The 21012-nt window shown below is 30.0% G+C and overlaps 1 protein-coding gene across 8 annotated transcripts in view; it reads left to right on the top strand.

Annotated features, from left to right (window-relative positions):
* sano (CABIT domain-containing protein serrano) overlaps positions 1–21012 on the top strand; it is a 96006-nt gene that overhangs the window by 58770 nt on the left and 16224 nt on the right. For 2 of the 8 annotated variants that reach the window (XM_075360753.1, XM_075360759.1), the window contains one exon: positions 596–846. The exons of the other annotated variants lie outside the window; for them this stretch is intronic. The gene's annotated coding sequence lies outside the window, so the exon portion shown is untranslated. The remainder of the gene's footprint in view (positions 1–595; positions 847–21012) is intronic. 8 annotated transcript variants of the gene reach the window in all.

The following is a 21012-nucleotide window of genomic DNA, read 5'->3' as shown; positions in this document are numbered from 1 at the left end:
CTATAATAGGCGTACGTTCTAATATATTGTCGAGATATTTAATTTAATTTAATTTTTATTATAACATTACACTGACCTCAAAAAACTACTATAATTGTCTCGATTACGTTAATTGGTGGTGTCTACCCTCTGGCCAACATTATTAATAGAATCCTGTTAATTGAATCCCACAGATAAAAATAATGGTAATATAGCCTTTTATATCCATTTAAAAGTTATCATTGACTTAATTTGTACTCTGATACGACACCCCATTATTATTTTGAATTTAAATAATAAAAATAATGATAACACTATGACTAACTCGTTGACCTTTAGAACAGAGTATTATCGCCTCTGACTTTCTTCAGGAAGGTTATGTGCGCTAATCGTAAAGGGACGTCATCCTGCAATTGTGAATGTTTATAAAACAGAAATACTAGGAAAAAAAATTAATTTTGATAGTGTAAGCTACTTCAGATAAATTATGTAAGGTTAAAACACTTATATTGTATTACTCAACCCTTCTTAATATGATGCAATCTTTTTTGTGACGAATTAGTTCATGATAAAGCAATTAAGCGGTCTTTAAATACTAAATTTTTTCCTGTTTTAGCCTCCGGGAATCACCATCAGATATTACTTCAGAGGATGATATGTATGAGTGTGTGTAGTCTGGTACAGTCTCAGGTCAACCATTTGTGAGATGTGTGGTTAATCGAAACCCAACCACCATAGAACACCGGTATCCACGATAGTATCTAAATCCGTATAAAAGTAACTGCCTTTACTAGGATTTGAAGGTTGGAACTCTCGACTTCGAAATCAGCTGATTTGGGAAGACGCGTTCACCACTAGACCAACCCGGTGGGTTTAAATACTAACCTAGTATTAAAAATATATTAATTTTTGTCAGCAGACTAAACCTTAATCACTTTTAAAATCGATAGTATTCCAAAATAAAAACCAATTATTATTTTGTCGATTTCCATCTAAAGATTATTAGTTATTAAAAGATTTATTTCGTTGTAAGTTATGCTGTGGATAAAAAAAATATATCAAAATATTATAAAACGAGCATATTTTATTTGAATAATTTTATTACTAATGTGAAACGTTAAACTGAACTCTTTATGATCATTTTTTGTTGAGGAAGGGGGTTGATGATTAATTCACCGCATTAGCTCAAAGCTTGTGCGTGGAAACTTAAATGGAAAGTTTATAGCGTATGCAAATCGCTATACCTGACCGAGATTCGAATAAAGGATCTTCCAAAGGAAAGTCTGAGACGTTATCATTCCGTTACGAAGGTCATCAAACAAGTTTTTAATTATTCTAATATAAAATAGTTTTATAATAAACGATCCCTGAACCTTTAAAATCTAAAGTACTGCTTAAGGCAAATTATTTTTCCATTTTTTTAACGAAATAATTTTTGCACCGAAAAAATAAAAAACCCAATATTTATCAGATATTTATTTAATATGCTTTACTTATTATCCGCAATGTTTACATACTAAGGTGTACAAAAAAATATAAATATTTGTTCCCTTATTAGCTTTAATTTTTTAAATGCTTGTGCAAGTATATTATAATGTTTAATTTAGCTTAGTAATTTATTATTACTTATAACTTCAACAGGAAAAATATTAAATGTCTCAATAAGTATTATGAATAGATCAGCTAAAGAGAAATTATCACTTAATTTCCAGTATGGTGATATCTGTGATATCTGGTGGAAATATCGGAATATTTTAAATATTCCGATTAAATATTTCACATAGATCTTTATGGAGGCATAACATTATTCAGGTCTTAAAAAATATCCGATAATAAAGGTACCCTTAACTTACCAAATATCCCTATTATAAACCCAGTCAATTTACCAAGTAACCCTGTTATAAAAATTTTAACCTCATGAATAATATCCCTCGTTTTTATTTATTAATATTTTTACCATAATATTAAGGAGTAACTAAAAAAATAACACTTTTCATATGTTGTGATAATACAATCCACAGTATACATTGATATTAATCTGCATTAATATTGAAAAATAAACTGAAGAAATTAAAAAATAAAAGAAAAGAAAGAACAAAAAAAACTAAAGAAATAAAATAATGTATATTTTGAAATATATTTTCAAAATATATCTAAAAACATAAAAAAATAGAACCATTAAATTTTTCCTTGAATTTCAATGTTTTAAAATCGACACAAAACTAAATTAATCAGTTATAAGAAGCCATAATTAATCTTTTTATTTGAAACCGACATCAAAAAGTAAAAGATTAAAGAAAAATTTGAAAAAAAATGTTCACAGTTTCATTTTTTTTAATTCGATTTTATTTTTATGTTTTTTTTTAAGTTGAGAAAGCCTAAAAAATGACCGCCGAATGAAAAAAAAACTGTTCGTAATAATCGCAAAAAAGTAAAGCTTTATCTTGAAAAAATAAAATAAAGAATGCAAAAACACAACGTTAAATAATAATTATTACCGAGTACGAGATAAGGTTAACTATATTTAAAGTATGTTTATTATCTTACTTCAATTTTTCCGAATAATTTTCTTCAGGTTTCGCTTAAAAATATATTTTATATCAGAATGGCTTCAGGTTAGTATATATATGTTATTACGCTACAACAATCCAATATTAGATAACTGCCGGTCTCCATGGCGTGAGTAATAGCGTTTCGGCCTTTCATCCGGAGGTCACAAATATTGTCATTGCTCTGAAGCAATACTTAACGGTAGACCCGGAGGTAAAAAAAATTAGTTAACTATAACCACAAACAAAAAATATCTTCAAATTTTATACGTGACCATTATACATGTTTCATTACAAATATTTGTCTACATCTAAATCAAAGTAAGAACCTTTATTTTGACTGTAAATGTTTTCATTTTCCGATAATTAAAAAAATAAACGTTGTTTATTTAAATGGTCAAAATGTCTAATAAGCTAGAATTTATAATCTAAAAGTGATAATTTTCATATTGGATTAAAGCAGAATACATATTTTCTTAAATAAAAATAAAATAAGTTTAAAAAATAATTAATATTTTTTACTGTTTAATTTGGTATTACTTTACTTGATTCTATAAATTGTGTGCACAGTAGATAATTTATAATTCGAAATGTAAATAGAAATTAATATGCTAATTTTATGTTATTTAGATAACGGAATCATTTATTAAAATATTAATTATGTTTTCATTTATAGTGGCTAATGAGAATTCCATCGATTACTTTTACGGTCTTTTCATCTGTCTATATTATATTTGTAAATATTTTCTTTTATAAACAAACTTCCCAATACAATGAAAGTATTTTTTAAATATATTTTATTATTTTATTAATATACTGGTTTCGTGGTTTAAAATTTCATAAGAAAAACAAACTTTAATAGATAGCCTACTTTTTTAATTAACATTTTGTTACTTGATTAGAAATTTGTTTTAAAATTCCTTTATTTTGTTTGCTGCACAAAATGTACACGTATGCGTATGTATAAGTATTTAAACTCAATGTGGGGTGTATTCTTTAACGAGTATGCATGGCTAAGTAAACTGTTAAAAATTCGGATGCTAAAAGTGACTTATACATAATATTGGTCTATTTTCGTTTTATTTTAATAAACCGGTTTAAAATGGATACAGTTTAAAAAAAAATATTGCTTTAGGCAGTGAAATTTTAGTTTTTATCTTGTTCGGTATAGGTTACGTATCTGTTAATTTCCGTAAACATAGTTCTTGATTAACCTTCATTCCCTATCTGTAATGTATTCTGTATTTGTACAATTCTTTTCTTACTTCTCCATATATTTGCAGAATTAATTTCTACGAATTTAAAACGAACTACTTGTCGCGGTGATCAATGGTTTTTAAATATTCTAATACTACAATTTTTATTTAATAATAATAATAACTCTGTTAATATTAATAAGTTCTTAATATTGAAAGTTCTAAACAGTGAAAGTTTTTGTTTTTAAATTTAGACAAAAAATATCACCTGTACTTTTACGTTCTACATCAATCGGTTATAATTTTGGGTCAAATACTTTGTATTTTTTGCTAGGTGTTGCTCAAGATAAGATTGTATATGAACAATTAAATTCAAAATATTTACAATTCAAATTTTAACTTCATTCTTGTACGAACGTCAAGACTTATATGAAACAAGAACGTCTTATATGAACGTAAAGAACTTGTATGAACGTCAAGTATTAATAGTATACCTGAAGGTTTACAATAGTATTCTTTCAATTATTGCTTGTCTTTGCATGTTCTAATGGATTTATAGTATCCTTTTTTTACAGTATAATTTTTGTGAAAAAATTTAGAAGTAATTCCCTGCCACGTGTAATTTCACATGTAGGTTAAATAGACTAGATATGAATATCTTATGATCACGAAGGAAGATGGTAATTTCGCGAGGGTAAGGCCTTTACTTATCGCTCGTGAAATAACTAATTGCGCTGGCGGCGCAGTAAAAAAAAAAAACGAAAACATTCAGCGGTCTTTACGTCGAGACGATCTATGACATCCAGTAGCGGATTCTTGGATTAAACAAAATAGGTGAGTTTGCTGAACGTGTCGACCCTCACAGCACTTTGAATACCTCAAAGGGTGTTATAGTTTGTCGAGATCTACTCAGTTGTTCTGAACAGAAGATTGTAGAGCAGTTGCCACATCATAGATTAATAAAGTGCCAAAGAATAAGAAGGATTGGCAGAATTCTACCTTCTGCCTCTCATTTCCTCATTTTTAATAGACCTACTCTACCGGAGAAAGTTCGCGCTAATATAAACCGTCTGGATGTGCGAGTTTTCATGCCGTAGCTCATGCGATGCTTCAGGTGCCAGCGAAATGGCTGCACCGCGGTTCGATGGAAGAGACCAAAAATCCGGGTGTGTGGTGAAGAGGCTAATGAAGGTTACCGTGCAAGTATCCTCCTAGCTCCGTCAACTGCAAAGGACATCATTCATGTCGATCAAGTAACTGTCCTGTTTACACAGATGAAGACGAAGTTAAAACCTTACGGGTCAGCATGTTGATGCTAAAAAAATTGTAAATAGCATTAGAGCAACAACAATCTATGCTCAGGCAGCGGCTACTGTTTCTACCGTTAATAGTGATGCAGATAACCTCCTCAGTAACCTCGTTTCAACGTTACCTACAATGATAGAGAGAATAATCGATAATAAAATGACAGCTCTCTCTTAAAAGGAAGCTTTGAGATCGCCTAAGTTACAGCCACCGGAAATGTAGCTAGTAAAAATAAAAATGCATCAGAACAGAACAAAAAAGAAGACCAAATTGAGGTTAAGATTCAGCTACACAGGTTGACAAATTAATTTGTTAACGAGGCTTCGGAACTTTTTAAGTAGACATTGAAGTCATGTTTTTCTGAGGTAGTTTTCCAACCAAAACCACAGAGACTACCTAAAACCATACACGAGGGCCTGTTTCCCCTTTCTGAGGTTGCAGCCGGTGTGACCACCGTCGCTTCTGTTCCCGCCTTTGAATCGGTGACTACTCAGAGCGTCGAGCAATGACGGTCCCCGTCCACTGCTTATTTATTTATTACTTATTTGCTACTTATTGATGTAAATTTTGTACACATATTTACACTTCACATATTATTTCAGTAATACGAAGATACTAATTCTGGGCACTGAATCAATTAGTTTGCAGGAATTTGGTCATACGACACAGTCTCCAGTGTTTCATATTGAATTTTCTTTTTTTTTCGGTGGCCATCTTGAAATTCCATTTTCATTTCGTTGTTATCAACTTTACCTAACCTAGTTATTTTTAACGCAATTTATCTTTAAATTATTGAAGACTTCAAAAGTTGAATTTCGCTGGTACCGCCATTTTTGTCGCATGCTGAAATTTGAATAAATAAAGTTTGTTTATTATTTTTATATGAAAAAGTAGACGTTTCCTTTATCTTTGAGATATTCTCTAAGTATTTGGATTGTAACTATGAAAGTTATTTTGATTATATTAACAGTTGAAAGCTTTTTACATTTAAAATAAATGTAAGTTTTAAAATTTTTCAAGAAGTTTTGTTTAAAAATTGGTATTCGATTTTATTTATTTGGAGAATATGGATATTATTTGAAATTTTAATTTTACTTATTCGTAGTCACTTAAAATTGTAAGTTTAAATTCATATATGAAATATTTATACGCACACGCTGATCATGATAATAATTATTAAAATTATTTTAAATTTGTAAAAAATTAAGATTTTGTTTGAAATATTTACTTACGACGTATATCCATCCGGGAAGGTTAGCTTGTATATAATTGTTCACACTGATTGGATACTTCCACACCACAAAAAATTCCAGAAACAAAAGAAATTGTTGCTCCTTTAGAAATCCGAAAGCTGTTCAAGGTTTAAATGTAAGTTTTTTCATTTTTGCTGAAAAAATGTTTTTGTTGCAGTAAATTTTTTAGTTAGTCAATGAAAAATTGTTGAGTGATAAAATTAGGTGCTTATTTCTTGATAAAAAATCTCGAAATCTCGAGAATTGCGGGTGGAATACCTTGAGGGGCTCTTAATTTATACTGTAAACAGGATTATTTCTCATGCTCCTGTTTCCTTGTACTTGACCTTACTCCTGATAGATCGAATCCTGATAGGTCAACGCAAAGGAAAAGGGGATCTGCAGAAGTTGCGGATGCCTTTATATTTTGGTGGAGGATATTGTAGGTAAAGATTGCCTGTGTACCAAACTGAGGACTATGCTTCCTGTCCAGTGGCTGTACTATAAGCGTAATGAATGAAGTAACTATTTGGAAAGGCACGCCTCCTAATTCCTAAAAAAACAAATAGCTGCATATAATAATTAGAAGTAACAAATTTATTTGAACCCATAAATTTACTAAACAATAATAATATTTGACCACGTTAGAAGTGTTTCCATAGAAAACTCATTATTATAATACATCTGATTCTTCGCATAAATGTGTGTAATAAATATATGTATAAAAATCGTTATAAATTTAAAACTATAAGTTAGAGAATCAAGAGTAAAATATATCAAAAGCCAATCTTCTAATAAGTTTTTTAATAAGGTCAATTCAAGCAGGAACTTTTCCATAAGTAAACACGATAAATTTTAATTTCGTGCTAATTATAATACAGATCTACGTTAAAAGGCGCTGAACTTTTGTCGTTTCAATGGTCTGCGATTTTCATTTTAACTTCCGTTTTCGTGTCATCAATATCGCCTGACTGATTTGTTGCACTAAATATATATATATATATATATATATATATATAAGTTATTCTGATCGGTACATTAAATAGAATACAATTTATATACATGTTATTTCTACGATGCAAGTACACACTAAGGAAGGACTTATGGAAATTCCTAGTTTAAAGGTCAAAATGGATTTTTGAATTTTCTTTTGAAACCCGGCTATTTTTTTTTAATTTCTCAGTAAATGAAGATGTTAACTTGATTTTTAGTGTGTGTAATCTTCATTTGAATGTCTACAAACCAATTTCTAGATATTTTGAAATTCCAAGTTTAAAGGATTGAAGAAAGATAAAAGCATTTGAAGAATGATTGCAAATTTTCCCAAATTTAGAAAGAGTTAATGAAAATTATTTGAGAATACGTTAAGTGGGATGCAGAAAATTTAGGTTTTTTTTTTAACATTTTTAATTATTACTGTTATAGTTTAATCGACATAATATTTTTTTCCGTAAAGAGACTCTTTTAGTTGTCATTTTAAATTAATTAGTCGTATGATTTTTCAAACGGATCAGTAATTCATAAAAAAAAATGGCAACGGATGTATAAGAAAACTTGTTCACACCTAACTATTGTCTTGAACTTCACGAAAATAGTTCGGTTGTCTCCCTTTTGGTAAATGTGGATACTTTCTTTAGGTAGATTTCATAAGAAAGCTACCTATTGTAATGGGTACCATGATTTGTCTTCCGGAAAATTTCGACATATCTTCACGTTTCACATCCTCCAAACCCCAAAACCACCGTCAATTTAAAAGTTTGTACATGTACATTTCACTTTCTTTGGACACGATAACTGCCGTAATTTTGCGCCAATCACTTTCAAATTGATAGATAAAATATAACGACCCAAAATCTCGATCGAGTTTATTAATGGGCAAAATCGGACCATGGGGGTGGAAATGAGGGGGTTTTTCGAAAAAAAAAACAAATATCACTATAACTTTTTTATTAAGTAAAATATCGAATTCATTTAAAGTTCTTACTATTCTTTGGATAAGGCCAAAACCTAAGTAAAGTTTTTAGATGTCACTAAGCATTGACCCAGGGGTTTGTAAAAATGGGGTTTAGAAGACAAAAAATCATACCTTCCTTAATAGTCGCAGAAACGAATCGGTTTAAAGTGATTATTAGCCCTTTAAACATTACCTAAAGTTTTGTCTCGAACGATTTTTGATATGACTAACCCTTACGGCAAGGGATGACCAAAATATTGCTGGAATTGTAAGAAGACCAGGCTTCCCGTATGCTAAACATGTGAAACTTATTTACATATGAAACCATTGTCGTATTCTAAATTTTCGTAATCTTTATAAACCATTCGATTGAATTCTAATTTCAAGGAATACAGCGGCTGCAGCACGTAGCGATAACAAGGTAACGGCCACAAGGAAAGGCTCTTCAACAAACCTACAGCGATGTCATGTTACACAGAGAGACATTCAAGACTTGAAATCAATGTTATACAAACATCATTTTACATCATGTGATTTTTTGGCCTAAATTGATAGGAAGATAAGGTAGTAGATTTTTCTTATCGGTATATTGAAACAAGGTAGGGTATCTAACGTAAGTTGTAATACTGAATGAGGGTAATGTAGGCCTACTGTACTTTCAAATCATCTTCTCAACATCACTGTTGTTACATTTATACATGTTTTTAAATAAAACTTTCTGAAAACATTGTCTTTTTTTTATTAATACAAAGAGACAAACCTAGAATCTCCCACTAATCTTCAAATAAGATGTGTTATCAAGCAGTTCAGGAAACATCATAAGCAGGTCTTGATAAATTTAGCAATAGCTTGTAGTCTAATGAGAAAACGTAGTATCCGTAAAACATAGAAAGTAATGTTTGACACGAGCTCGTATAATCGAAATTCGCCTACCCATATTTTGCCCCGGTGAAATCTAACTCCATCTTCCGGCGTACCGAAAGGAATTTTTCTTTAAACATTCGTAATCATAAACACATGGATAATTTTAAAACTTTAATTTTTAAATATCGATGTACAAGATACGTATTTGACCGCCGTTGATTTGGAGTCTATATTTGTATCTTAAAAACTCGTCTGACGTTTTGAGAGAACCTAAGAGATATTATATTTCAAACGGGAACTAGTACATTTCACTTTTCTAGTCTCGGTTTAATCGTTAATTAATGTTCCTTATATCTATTTTTAATTATCTGCTTTGTGCATTCTAAACCTTTATAATCCCTTATCGACAATATTTATCACCACTTGTTTTTCAATTACTATCAAACTATACCCGGGTATCTTATTATGTGACATCACATCTTTTTACTTCTTCTATTTAATTACTTTAAATTTATTGACTTATTTATCTGAAAAACTTTCGTTTCATTTTTCAATCCATTTATTTAATACTTTCCTATAATCACACGTTTCAACAGGTTTTATTTTATTTTAATTTTATACTATCAACGTTTTGCTATCAAACACTTCTACACTCTAAACAAATATTATTAAATCGTTTTCTAATTTATTAAAATATAGAGAAGATTTATTTTCGGTACAAGAATATTAAACTGTACTAATAATAATTAATAAAATAACATACATGCGCATATAAGCATACGACTTACTATAAAGGACATTAACTGGATATCGTATCAAAAGGAAAGCGTATAGCTTCATTCGATACTAGCAGTAATTACTAATATATTACACAGTTTTTAGACAGCGAAGAAATAAATATATCCATGTAAAATATATATCTCATTGTTTTATACGACTTACGCTTTCTATATCGGTGACCTAAAACAGTAAGAGCAATTGAAATCGGTAACTTCAAGAGCGAACATAAAAAATATGTAATATGTTTTATTATGATTAAAATTAATCTATTTTAGGTTACATAAACGTATTATGTCAGAAACCATCAGGAAGTACACAATAATACAAATATATAGATAAGAAATAGAGTGTAAGAAGTTTTACGATGTACCCCGTTTAGGCTATCGATATGCCCCTATCAGGCTGTCTATTGGTACTACGTATCTATTGTGTTCGTACACAGAAGTAGACAACAGAACACAGATGAAGGAATTCAGGGTGAACGACCTTTTATATGTGGTCATATGCTCTTAATACAGAGATCCTACCTATTATTATAAACGATTTTACAAATAAGATATGTGGTACCAAATCCTATTAAAAATGACTTAAACTAAGTATATTAAACGCAGTGACAAAATTAAATTATAAAGTTACATTTTTACTTTGAATATTTTTCATTGTAATCCACGTCGGGTTGTTTTGAATAAAATGACAACTACTTAGTTTCGTAATTATAAACCACACACACATACATTAAACTTATCAATGTAAAAAAAAAACTTCTATTTTCAAGGAGGTAATGTTTCTTCGCTTTAATTTGATTTAATTGGACCTTTTTTTTATATATATATATATATATATATATTTTTTTTTCTAACAAAGATTTTTTTTTAGCAACTAAACTATTATAGATTTATTTACCTTATTCATTATGAATAAGGTAAATAAATAAGAAGCTCAATAATGAATAGATTGCTATAGAGAAAGTTATTTTACTAAATACATTCGATACAACTTTATAGCCCCGTGATTATATGTTTTTTTTTTGGGTCACATTTATGAGACCCAAAAAATGTTGGGTACATTATATTTTTGGAATCACAGTATTTTAACTTTTATAAGAATAATGGCCAATCAAAAAAATTATAAATTATGAATAGTTCGAAACCCCTACAGAGAATTTTGGTGAACTATGCGTATTTTTATTTCGTGTCTATCCATTGATGTAGCGATTCTTTAGATTAATATTTTTAATGGATTCTTTTAGTAAAACAGATTTATTTTTATTTTCTAAAATTAATTGATTTTTTAAATTACTCACAAATTCCAAAAATAAGTGCATCGATTTAGTAATATATATATATATATATATTTATTTAATCGAAATATTAAAATCTTACTACCATTCATATTAAAATTTAAAAATTTGTGAAATAGTGATCGTGATTAACAAATCAAACTAGATGCTTACGAATGAAGCTCCTGAACATTTCTAATTTAAGTCGTATTCAGATTATTATAATTAAAATTTATAAATCATTTAAGGTAAATGTATTCTACTCCTTAATCGTAGAAAAAAGTAATCGATCATTTCTAAACTACGTTATCGACTGAAATACTATTCATCAAATGAATAAATAAAGGATTTTTATGCTGGATCCTATTTTTAACCTAATGGAGATTACTAATTAAAATCATATACCGGCTGATTTAGAAAGGACTTCACAAATTTAAAAGCATATAAAAACTGATTTACATACTGTAAAACTGATTAAACTGATACTTTAAAACTGATTTAGATTTTGTTCAGGTCTCATTTCGTAGAAAAATACATTCAGTCGATATGGCTTCCGTTTGTAATGTGACATATATCCTACCTGAAGTCGATTTCATCCCAGACTGTAGCCAGCAAGTCCGGCGTTACCTCTGCAGCTGCGGCTCGAGGTCTTAGCTCAACAAGATTAACAGACTAAGATGGTACATTAACTCTATCTTTAATGAAACCCCACAAGAAAAACTCTTTTGGAATCAAATCTGGGAAGCGGAATGGCCATTCGATTGGACCTTCACGGTCGATCCACCGATCTGGGAATCGAGTACCAAGAGAATCTCGGGCTTCTTGGGGGTAGTGAGGTGGTGCCCCATCTTGTTGACAGTAAGACCATCTTGGTCATCATCGTCTAATTGAGAAATTAAAAATTTTGAAACGTGTCCAAATAAAAGATACCATTTACGGCAGCCTCCTGGAAGAAGAATGGACCGTTCTCTCTTATTTTTCAATTACCAAATTATAGCCGGTTATCTTATTATGTGATATCACATGTTTTTACTTCTTTTATTTGATTACTTTAATTTTGTTGCACTGTCTGACTTATTTATCTGAAAAACGTGGTGTCTTAACCAAGGTTTGAAGCCAAGAGTAAATTGTATGCCTACTAGAAGGCTCCCTACTTTACTGTCTACGAAAATTAGTTGAACTGCAGTTGCTTATTGCAAATCGTCAATCCAAAACACACAGCGAGCACGTTCCGCACCAGTAAATCTATCAATTTTTAACAACACTAATGACAGCGCTGGTGACCGAATTCGGTACTAATGAACTAAGAGAGTCAAAACTTAATAAGTTTTTCTATGAAATGAGACCTCAACCAAATTTGCAAATTATCTAAATAAATTTTTATATCCTTTTAAAATTATGAAGTCTTTTTGAATCATCCGGTTCTAAAGAAACCTAATAGAATGGAATTGGTCCAAATTTCAATTTTTTTTTACCCAATCAGAAATAGTGAAGATAAATAATTTATTTAATTTGCATGTTATAGATAAGCCATAAGTCATGCAACCCAGAAATTAAAAATCATTCATCAATTTACATTGCACTATATCTGCAGCTATGTCAGGCCTGCACCTACGTCACACCGGTAGCAATAATTGCATTTGTCTACACACACACACACACACACACACACACACACACACACACACACACACACACACACACACACACACACACACACACACACACACACACACACACACACACACACACACACACACACACACACACCCACCCAGACCCGTTAGTAGCTGGTAAACTGGTTGGAGAAATACATATGGAATATTTAACGCAGATCAGAGAATTATTTCGAAATATGTTTACTGGCACTTCTTTGGTAAATACCCATAAATCGTGAAGTTTCCTCGATCGCTTTCTTAAAATCATATGTAACCTATTTTCAACGTCCTATGAAGAAGACTGTTGCCACAAAACATATCATGACTGTTTGGAATTATATTTTATGAAAATATTATTTCATATCACCTGGGAAAGTGAAATTTTCAAATCTTACCTTCCCAGGTCTAACATCTTATATATCCAGTTTCTTTTCTCTGGGGAGAGGACTTTCAAAAACAATTATTTATGAATTAATAATTTTTGTACCACTGAAAAACTGAGGTCCGATAGTAAACTTTAAGTTAGTAGTATAGATGTGTATAACACATAATAATGTGTATATTACATATGTGTATATACATAAATACAATAAAAATAATACAATAATACAATAAAACTTGATACCACCCTTCATTTTTTAAATAATTTAAAAAAATTTTTAAAGTATTTTTATATGAACTAATAAAAATCACTTTTACATTCTTGATAACATGATAACATGAAATTACTCCCCACATTTGGTAGTTAGACGTTAATTTGAAAATCTTAGATACGTCAAGTGATTTTGACCCAGAGCATAGCATAAATAACTCGGAGTTTTTGTTATAATTTTTAAAAATCTAACATTCAAGTAGAATATATTTTCAATTTGTTCCTTAACAAACTTTCTTTTTCTATGTGAACCATTTAAAATGTAAATGAAAGGAAAAAATACTAAACTCGGTGACAATGTCGGCGTATCGATTAACATTCGACGGCCCAGCTTCTTCTCTTAGCAAGATCCGTCCCTCGACAATGCACTTTCTTCCGAGGTCTAATGACGACACTGATAAATATACATCAAATCCTTTGAGTCGTTTATCATTAGAACATAAATAAATCTAATAAACGTGAAATAATACGGTGGCCGAGTTAAGATATTCTTTTTCTTAGCGACAAAAGAATATTTAAGTAGGCCTACGTACGAAGTTAAAAGAAGTACGATTCAACTAACCTATTTGTTAGTTTTCTACTTAAATTAACTCGTGAAAAATAAAATGATAATCTAAGGATAATTTAAATTACAATAAAATCAGCTGCAATATTTAAATTAATTAAGAGGTGCTAATGAAAATTTTAGAAAATTTGAAACTTCTTAGAAGGTTAAATAATTTTTTTTTTTTAAATTTGGGCTACGTTTTATTATCAAATGATAATATGAGATTAAACGTTAGCGATTTCCTTTTACCAATAATTTCTACCTTTACCTTTAGTACTTTTATGTTCTAAGAGTTTACATAGTTTAATATACTTCAAATAGAAGATTAATATAGAAATAAAACAAATAATTATTAGTTATTTTGTGCTACTAAAACCTAACACATTTTCGTTAATGAACAAGGTACTTACTGGTAAAAAAGGTAAGCAAATAAATCTAAAAAAAAATTGTTTTTATGACAGTTTCAGAGAAATTATATTAATTTTTTCCCCCATTAATGTAGACAAAATAAATTTTTAAAACAGAGATTAACTACTCTTCCTTTTAAATAACATCCATGTTTCTTTCTGCAGATTGTTCGTTTTTGGTTAATTGTATTTTGTCAATATTACTGAACACCTTCAGGGTTATTGATGATATTGTTTAATTTTCATTTTATTTCAAAATTGAAAACGGCATTCCGTTGCAGATCTCCTACTCGTATTGGCCAGTGATAACATTATTTACGAGAGAGGCGTCTTAACTCTATAAAGCTATTTTCTTTTTAAAAGCAATGTTTTTAAATCATCTAAAGTATTTTTGTTCTTTCATTTAATTTCAAATCCAAAGAGAATCAAATCCAGGAAAAATATTAGAAATCCGTATTTGGCGTAAACAAAAATTCTGAAATAATATAATTAAATTAAGTTATGTAATCCTAAGTTATCTAATCGGTCGATTTGCATTTCTCCCGCCACCTTCCCATCGGGTCACTTAATGACGATGACCCGGAATTTATTCTTGAGAAATCTTCCACTAGTGAGCAGCCATTTATAATTAAATTAAAAATTTATTTTATGTTAAGATATAAAATAGAGGATAGATAATCTTTCTAGGTCCTACTTAAATGTGCATCCACCGCTTTTACGTCAATCTAAATATTAAAACTGGTCTTATAATTATAACATAAAATAAATAGAATTACGATTAAGATAATTGGATAAACACTCCTCTTCAGAGGAAGTGGCTGGTTTGCTACTAACGAACCATCTTTCAGTCGTGCGGTCGCTTATGTCAGTTAGTTTAACATACCGTTACGCCATCTGAATAAAATTTGGATCCGCACTCGCAGAAAAACAGAGGCTTTCATATTTATCGATGATATCTGGACGAAGTAATTGCATTGAAAAACTCATATAGTGCGGCAATATGACTGCAATCACATAACTTAGCCGTTAATAAGAGGCCGATTTCCTTTCCCCACCGGTGATAAAAACTCTGCAGCCCTTCAGGAAAGCAGGACAATCAAACATCAGGTTTTTAATTTATTCGATAGAATCATACCTCCAAAGACATCGGCCAATCGGCTAAATTTCTTTAAATATTGGGAAAAATTACCACAGATGGACAGAGTCTACTGTCGCATATAAAATTTAGTCATATCATCCCCTTAAATACGGTATGAACTCATACGAACATCTTTCTTTAGATGTTTCTCTGATTTTGCTGTATTCCAAAGGGGAGGGCTTGAATCTCTTTTCTGAAATTGTATTCAGCAACAAAACGAAATTTAAATCGGTTTAATTTTATTGCTTGATATTCTTCAGGCAGTAATCACCAATTCGGAGTGGCCCACGGAACACGTTTCCCCCAACTGCCTTCGCGACTTCCACATATAGCAGCCCATATTTCATAATCAAATTTTCTGTGAGAAAAGTAATTCATAGTTATGTAATATTAAGTAAAAGACACTTTAACAAAATTTTTAAGTAAGATTTCTTTTTCAGCAAGTAAAAATCGCAAAATTTTTAGATATTTTTTTATTTATTTTGTAATTTTCATCATTCTATACATAACAGACTAACAGACTTAAATACAGCTTATGAATATCCAATTGAAGAACGTATCATTAGGATTTCCCTTTAGAAGCATAGCAGTAACCGATCTGTTTAAAAGTGGTAGTAATAATGATTTTGTTTAGTCCTTTTTACGAAATTTATGAATAAAAATTTAAAAAACTTTTCTATGTTTTTCCAACCTCCATAAGGTAGTTCCTCTCTGCGTTTCATCCATAAAGTTCAGGGTCTGAAAACCAGTCGGACTTGATATCTTTTATTCTCATTAGCTCCTTACCATATTCACAAGTACAAGTTTCAAGTTTATACGTGAAAATAAATCATCTAAAAAAAGACTATCATCAATAGTTATAACGTATTACCGTAATTCGTTGAGGCTACAGAATTCTTTAATTGAATTCCAAATTAGGTTTGTTACTTTTATTTGGATTTAAATGTAGCTACACATAGTTCATTTACTTTTAGTCTGGAGTAACGTTAACGGGATATTTTTAAGAATTATAACCTTTTTACTGTACATGATCAACTACCAAACCAAATTTGGACTATTTTTTTAATTTATTTTATAAAATAAAGAAGAATTTTAAATCTTTTTGGGGAGATCTCCGATTTTTAAAACACCATCGATAAAATAGAAGTTTGCTGGAGGTATAGACAACCTTTCATATTGAAATAATACAATTAAGCTACATAAAGAAAATAACTTAGAGCAATCTTTAAAATTAATTTTTAAACAGGACATCAATATTAATGAAAATAAATTAGTGAGATTAAAACATTTTAAAAAAACGTTACAAGAAAAAAATATTGCTTTGTTTAAAAAAAAATTTGTTTTTAACAGCTCAATGTACACATTTCAACTCTGATCTTAGATTAAAAGTCTGACGATTCATGATTTCAATTTTTTGACGCTAATCCGATACATATTTTCATTTTCTAAGAAAAAAAAACGATTTAAAATGCCTAATAACAAAAAATAAAATACTTATAAAATATCTGAAAAGGAATAAATTAATACATTTTTTTTTTTAAATCCAGGGATATTGTATTGCTGTCTGTCACATTTAGGTATTTTTTCGTTGGTATGCATTTTTTTTCTCCTTATTACAACCAGTCTACAAATAACCAGTTGTTAGAATGAAACCATTAAACTACTTCTACTATCAGATTTCATGACATCTATGTTACATCCTATTATTGTAACCTAGTTTGGGTAATTTGGTTAAGTTACCAATAATAATAATAATAATAAGGAAAAGATCGACAAGATTTGTTTCTAAACGGTAGATTTGTATCATTACACGTTATTGTAAAGATTCTTAAAGAGAAAGATATATATGCATATGTTTAATTGTAAAATAAATAAAGAATTATATATATATATATATATATATATATAATTTTTTCAGGTGTTTTTTATGTAGATATATATACATATATATAAGAGATATTGAAATCAGAGTAATTTTAAACTGCACGGCAATCTCGGGAGATGATTCTTTAGCCAAAAATAAGAAAAATAGTTCGTACAAACACAGGACATATAGATACAGGTCAAAAAACGATTCTTTGCGTGTTTTGACTCGCGGAATATTTAATACAGCTTTCTGCTCTCTCCTCTCTCTCTATGAAATTAAACCGTACTAAAATTCTTGGGGTGCAAATCGAGGGATACATTTGGTACTTCTATATATTTTTGATCTAAGAAATTAAATAAAAGTAGTTCCAGGACCTTATCTAACTTTGTTTTTAAGAAAACTTGAGTAATACACGAAAAATCTTTATCGCGAAATACACTTTTTTAGGTTTGGAATGAAATAACTTTGTTAATTTATCAATAAAAAAATAAAAATTTCTAGTTCGCATATTGAGACGTTCAACTTTAATTAGGAACAAAACACACAAACTGGATCGGAAAAGTGACACGATGTTAAACAGAACAATTTACATACAAATGCTAAAAATTATAAAAATAAATTTGAAAGACATCCTTCTAAAACATATTAAAAAGTTTTATTTTTTCATAGGTTCGCAATAACAACTGATCAATAATTAAGTATAGTATCTAGAATTTGAATATTCATTTGAGGGTGTTTGTGCTCTTATTGTTTTACAGTGGTTCACAATGGGATACCACAGATTTGTTTTCATTTGGAGATTTGACGACATATTGTTAATTTATGGTAAAGTAAAAATGGATTGGCTGCTACGTGTGAATATTGGGAAAATTATCCAGATCGAAGAATACCGGATCGCAAACATTTGAGGCGAGTTCGAGAAATGTATGCTTAAACGTCGATTCTATGCTGGTCGTGAACGTTTTGTGAAAAATGCCGATGCTGAAGAAGCAATATTGATTGCGGTACAATAGATCCCACCTCAAGCATCAATAGGCTGTCTCATCACTTTCATGTTTCGCGATCAAGTGTATTGCGAACGTACGAGATCAATAATTATACTCATTCCATAAAATACGTGTAGAAGAATTATTACCACCTGATTTTGATAAACGGATATAATTCTGTCAATGGTTAATTAGAAAATGTGAACATCATCCCGATTTCCTAAGTAATATTCTAATTACATATGAATCATGTTTTACAGGAAATGGTATTGGAAATTTTCTAAACACACACTTGGACAGAAAAAATCCCCATGAGACTGCTACAAGTCATTTCCAAACGCACTTTTTTCATTTAATGTGTGGTGTGGTGTTCTTGGTGATAATCCCATAGACTCTTTTTTTTTACCCCCAAGACTCAAAGGAGAGTGATACTTACATTTTTTTCTAACAAATCTGATAGAACTCTTGGAAGATACTCCACTTGAAGATAAGAGTGCATATGTGATTTTACAATGATGGCGCACCTGCTCACAACTGTCGTGATGTGATGAATCATTTAAAAATACATTTAGTAAACAATGGATTGGTCGAAACAGACCATACCACGATCTCCCGATCTAACGCCAGTGGACTTTTTCCTTTGGGATTGGATGAAATTGTTAGGCTATTCCGCTCGTTTTGGCACACAAGAAGAATTGAGATATTGTATAATAGAAGCTGGAGATTCTATTAGTAATATTAATGATGCTATTAGACATGCCCGGCTAGCATGGATTTGCGAGCATTGAACGACAGAATGACGGCTACATTGAGCAACTGCTTTGAAGAAATGTTTGCAGCCTTATCAAGTAACCATTTTGATATTTAATAATTTTTAGAAAAAAAAAAGTATTGCAATATTTATTTTTTTAAAACTATTTTTATTAATTTTTTAAATTATTGATAAGTTTTCTATTTGTTTTCATTTATATTATGTTATTCAAACATTTGATAAAAATTGTTTTGTTTTAAATCGTATCACTTTTCTGACCCAGTTTGTGTGTTTTGTTTCTAATTAAAGTTGAACTTATCAAATTTCTATTTAATTTTAATAAACCTTAATTACATTAATTTTCTAAGAATTAAATTCCCTACAAAATTAATGAGATAATATTATTTGTTTATTGGTAAATTAACAAAGTTATTTTATTCTAAACCTAAAAAACGTCTATTTTCGACAAAACCTTTTTTTGTATTTTACCCCGTTTTTCTTAAAACCTAACTGGGATAGAGGACTGAGACTAGTTTTATTCAATTTCTTAGATCAAAAAACATAAGGAAGCACCAAGTTAAACCCTCAATTTGCACCCCAAGAATTTTAGTACGGTTTAATTTCACAGAGGGAACAGAAACCAACTAGACCAGCCCAGTGGGCTGGTACGTTGGTTAACTCGTCATCGCAAATCAGCTGAGTCGAGAGTTCTAAGGTTTAAATCCTAGTAAAGGCAGTTATTTTTATGCGGATTTGAATAATAGATCGGTGATATCGGTGTTCTTTGGTGGTTGGGTTTCAATTAACCACACTTCTCAGGAGTGGTTGGCCTGAAACTGTACAAGACTACACTTAATTCACATTCGTACATATCATTCTCATTCATTCTCTGAAGTAATACCTTACGGTGGTTCGGGAGGCTAAACAAAAAAAGAAGAAGAAGAGAAAACAGAAAACAGGGCTAATTCTTTCACGAGCCGGAAGGAACTCTCGAAAGACGAACCGTTTTCTGACTTATGTTAGATGAACTTCCTTTCTTATTTTTGGCTATAGCATCACTCCCGAAAGATTGCCGTGCAATTTGAAACCACAGTTTATATATATATAAAATAATGTACACACACACAGAGAGAGAGAGAGAGAGAGAGAATATTATTAAAAATTAAAAGTTATTTTATTTATATTTAAAATTGTTTAAGAAAAGGTAGTGATTGTTAGGTTAATTCTTTTTTTTTATAAATTCTTAATTCCAAAATTTAATTATTATTTTGCAATAAATTTCCATTGTTTCCTATTTTTATGTTATGATGAAATAGTATTTTAAATATAATCATAAATTATGACAATAATTGTGGTTGTCATCCTTCAATGTGTAGTTCTCACATTCCGAATAACATCTTAACCTATCGTGACTAGTATTTATTTTGTTGAAATCTTATTTATATATTCTTTAAGGCTAGTTAATATTCATCAAATACAAAATGGATATCTTTACGATTTAAGTTTTACAATTTATTGCTGTTGACTTTCCATCACAAGTGAATGATCGAGTAATTGTCATTATTATTACCCACAGTTACGAAAGGGAACGAACTTTTTAATAGGCGCAGTAGTTAGATTTACTTTACACCTAAAATTTTTTTAATATTTCCCTTTTTATTATTTTTGTACAATATGATTATTATAATTATTTAAATCTGATCTACTAGAGCTAATATATTATTCAGTGTGATAAGAATTAGAATCTTCTAGTAAGTAATATTCCTGAAAGAACTCGGGACAGGATTAACTCTTGACAAGTTTTAAAACAAATCAGTATTCCCTTTTTTCACTTTATTCTCCTTCTCTCCCTCCCTCATTCCCCCTCA

This window comes from Lycorma delicatula, chromosome 3, assembly GCF_047948215.1.
Source record: "Lycorma delicatula isolate Av1 chromosome 3, ASM4794821v1, whole genome shotgun sequence".
NCBI classification, from domain to species: Eukaryota; Metazoa; Arthropoda; class Insecta; order Hemiptera; family Fulgoridae; genus Lycorma; species Lycorma delicatula.
This window is presented reverse-complemented; position numbering and strand designations above follow the sequence as displayed.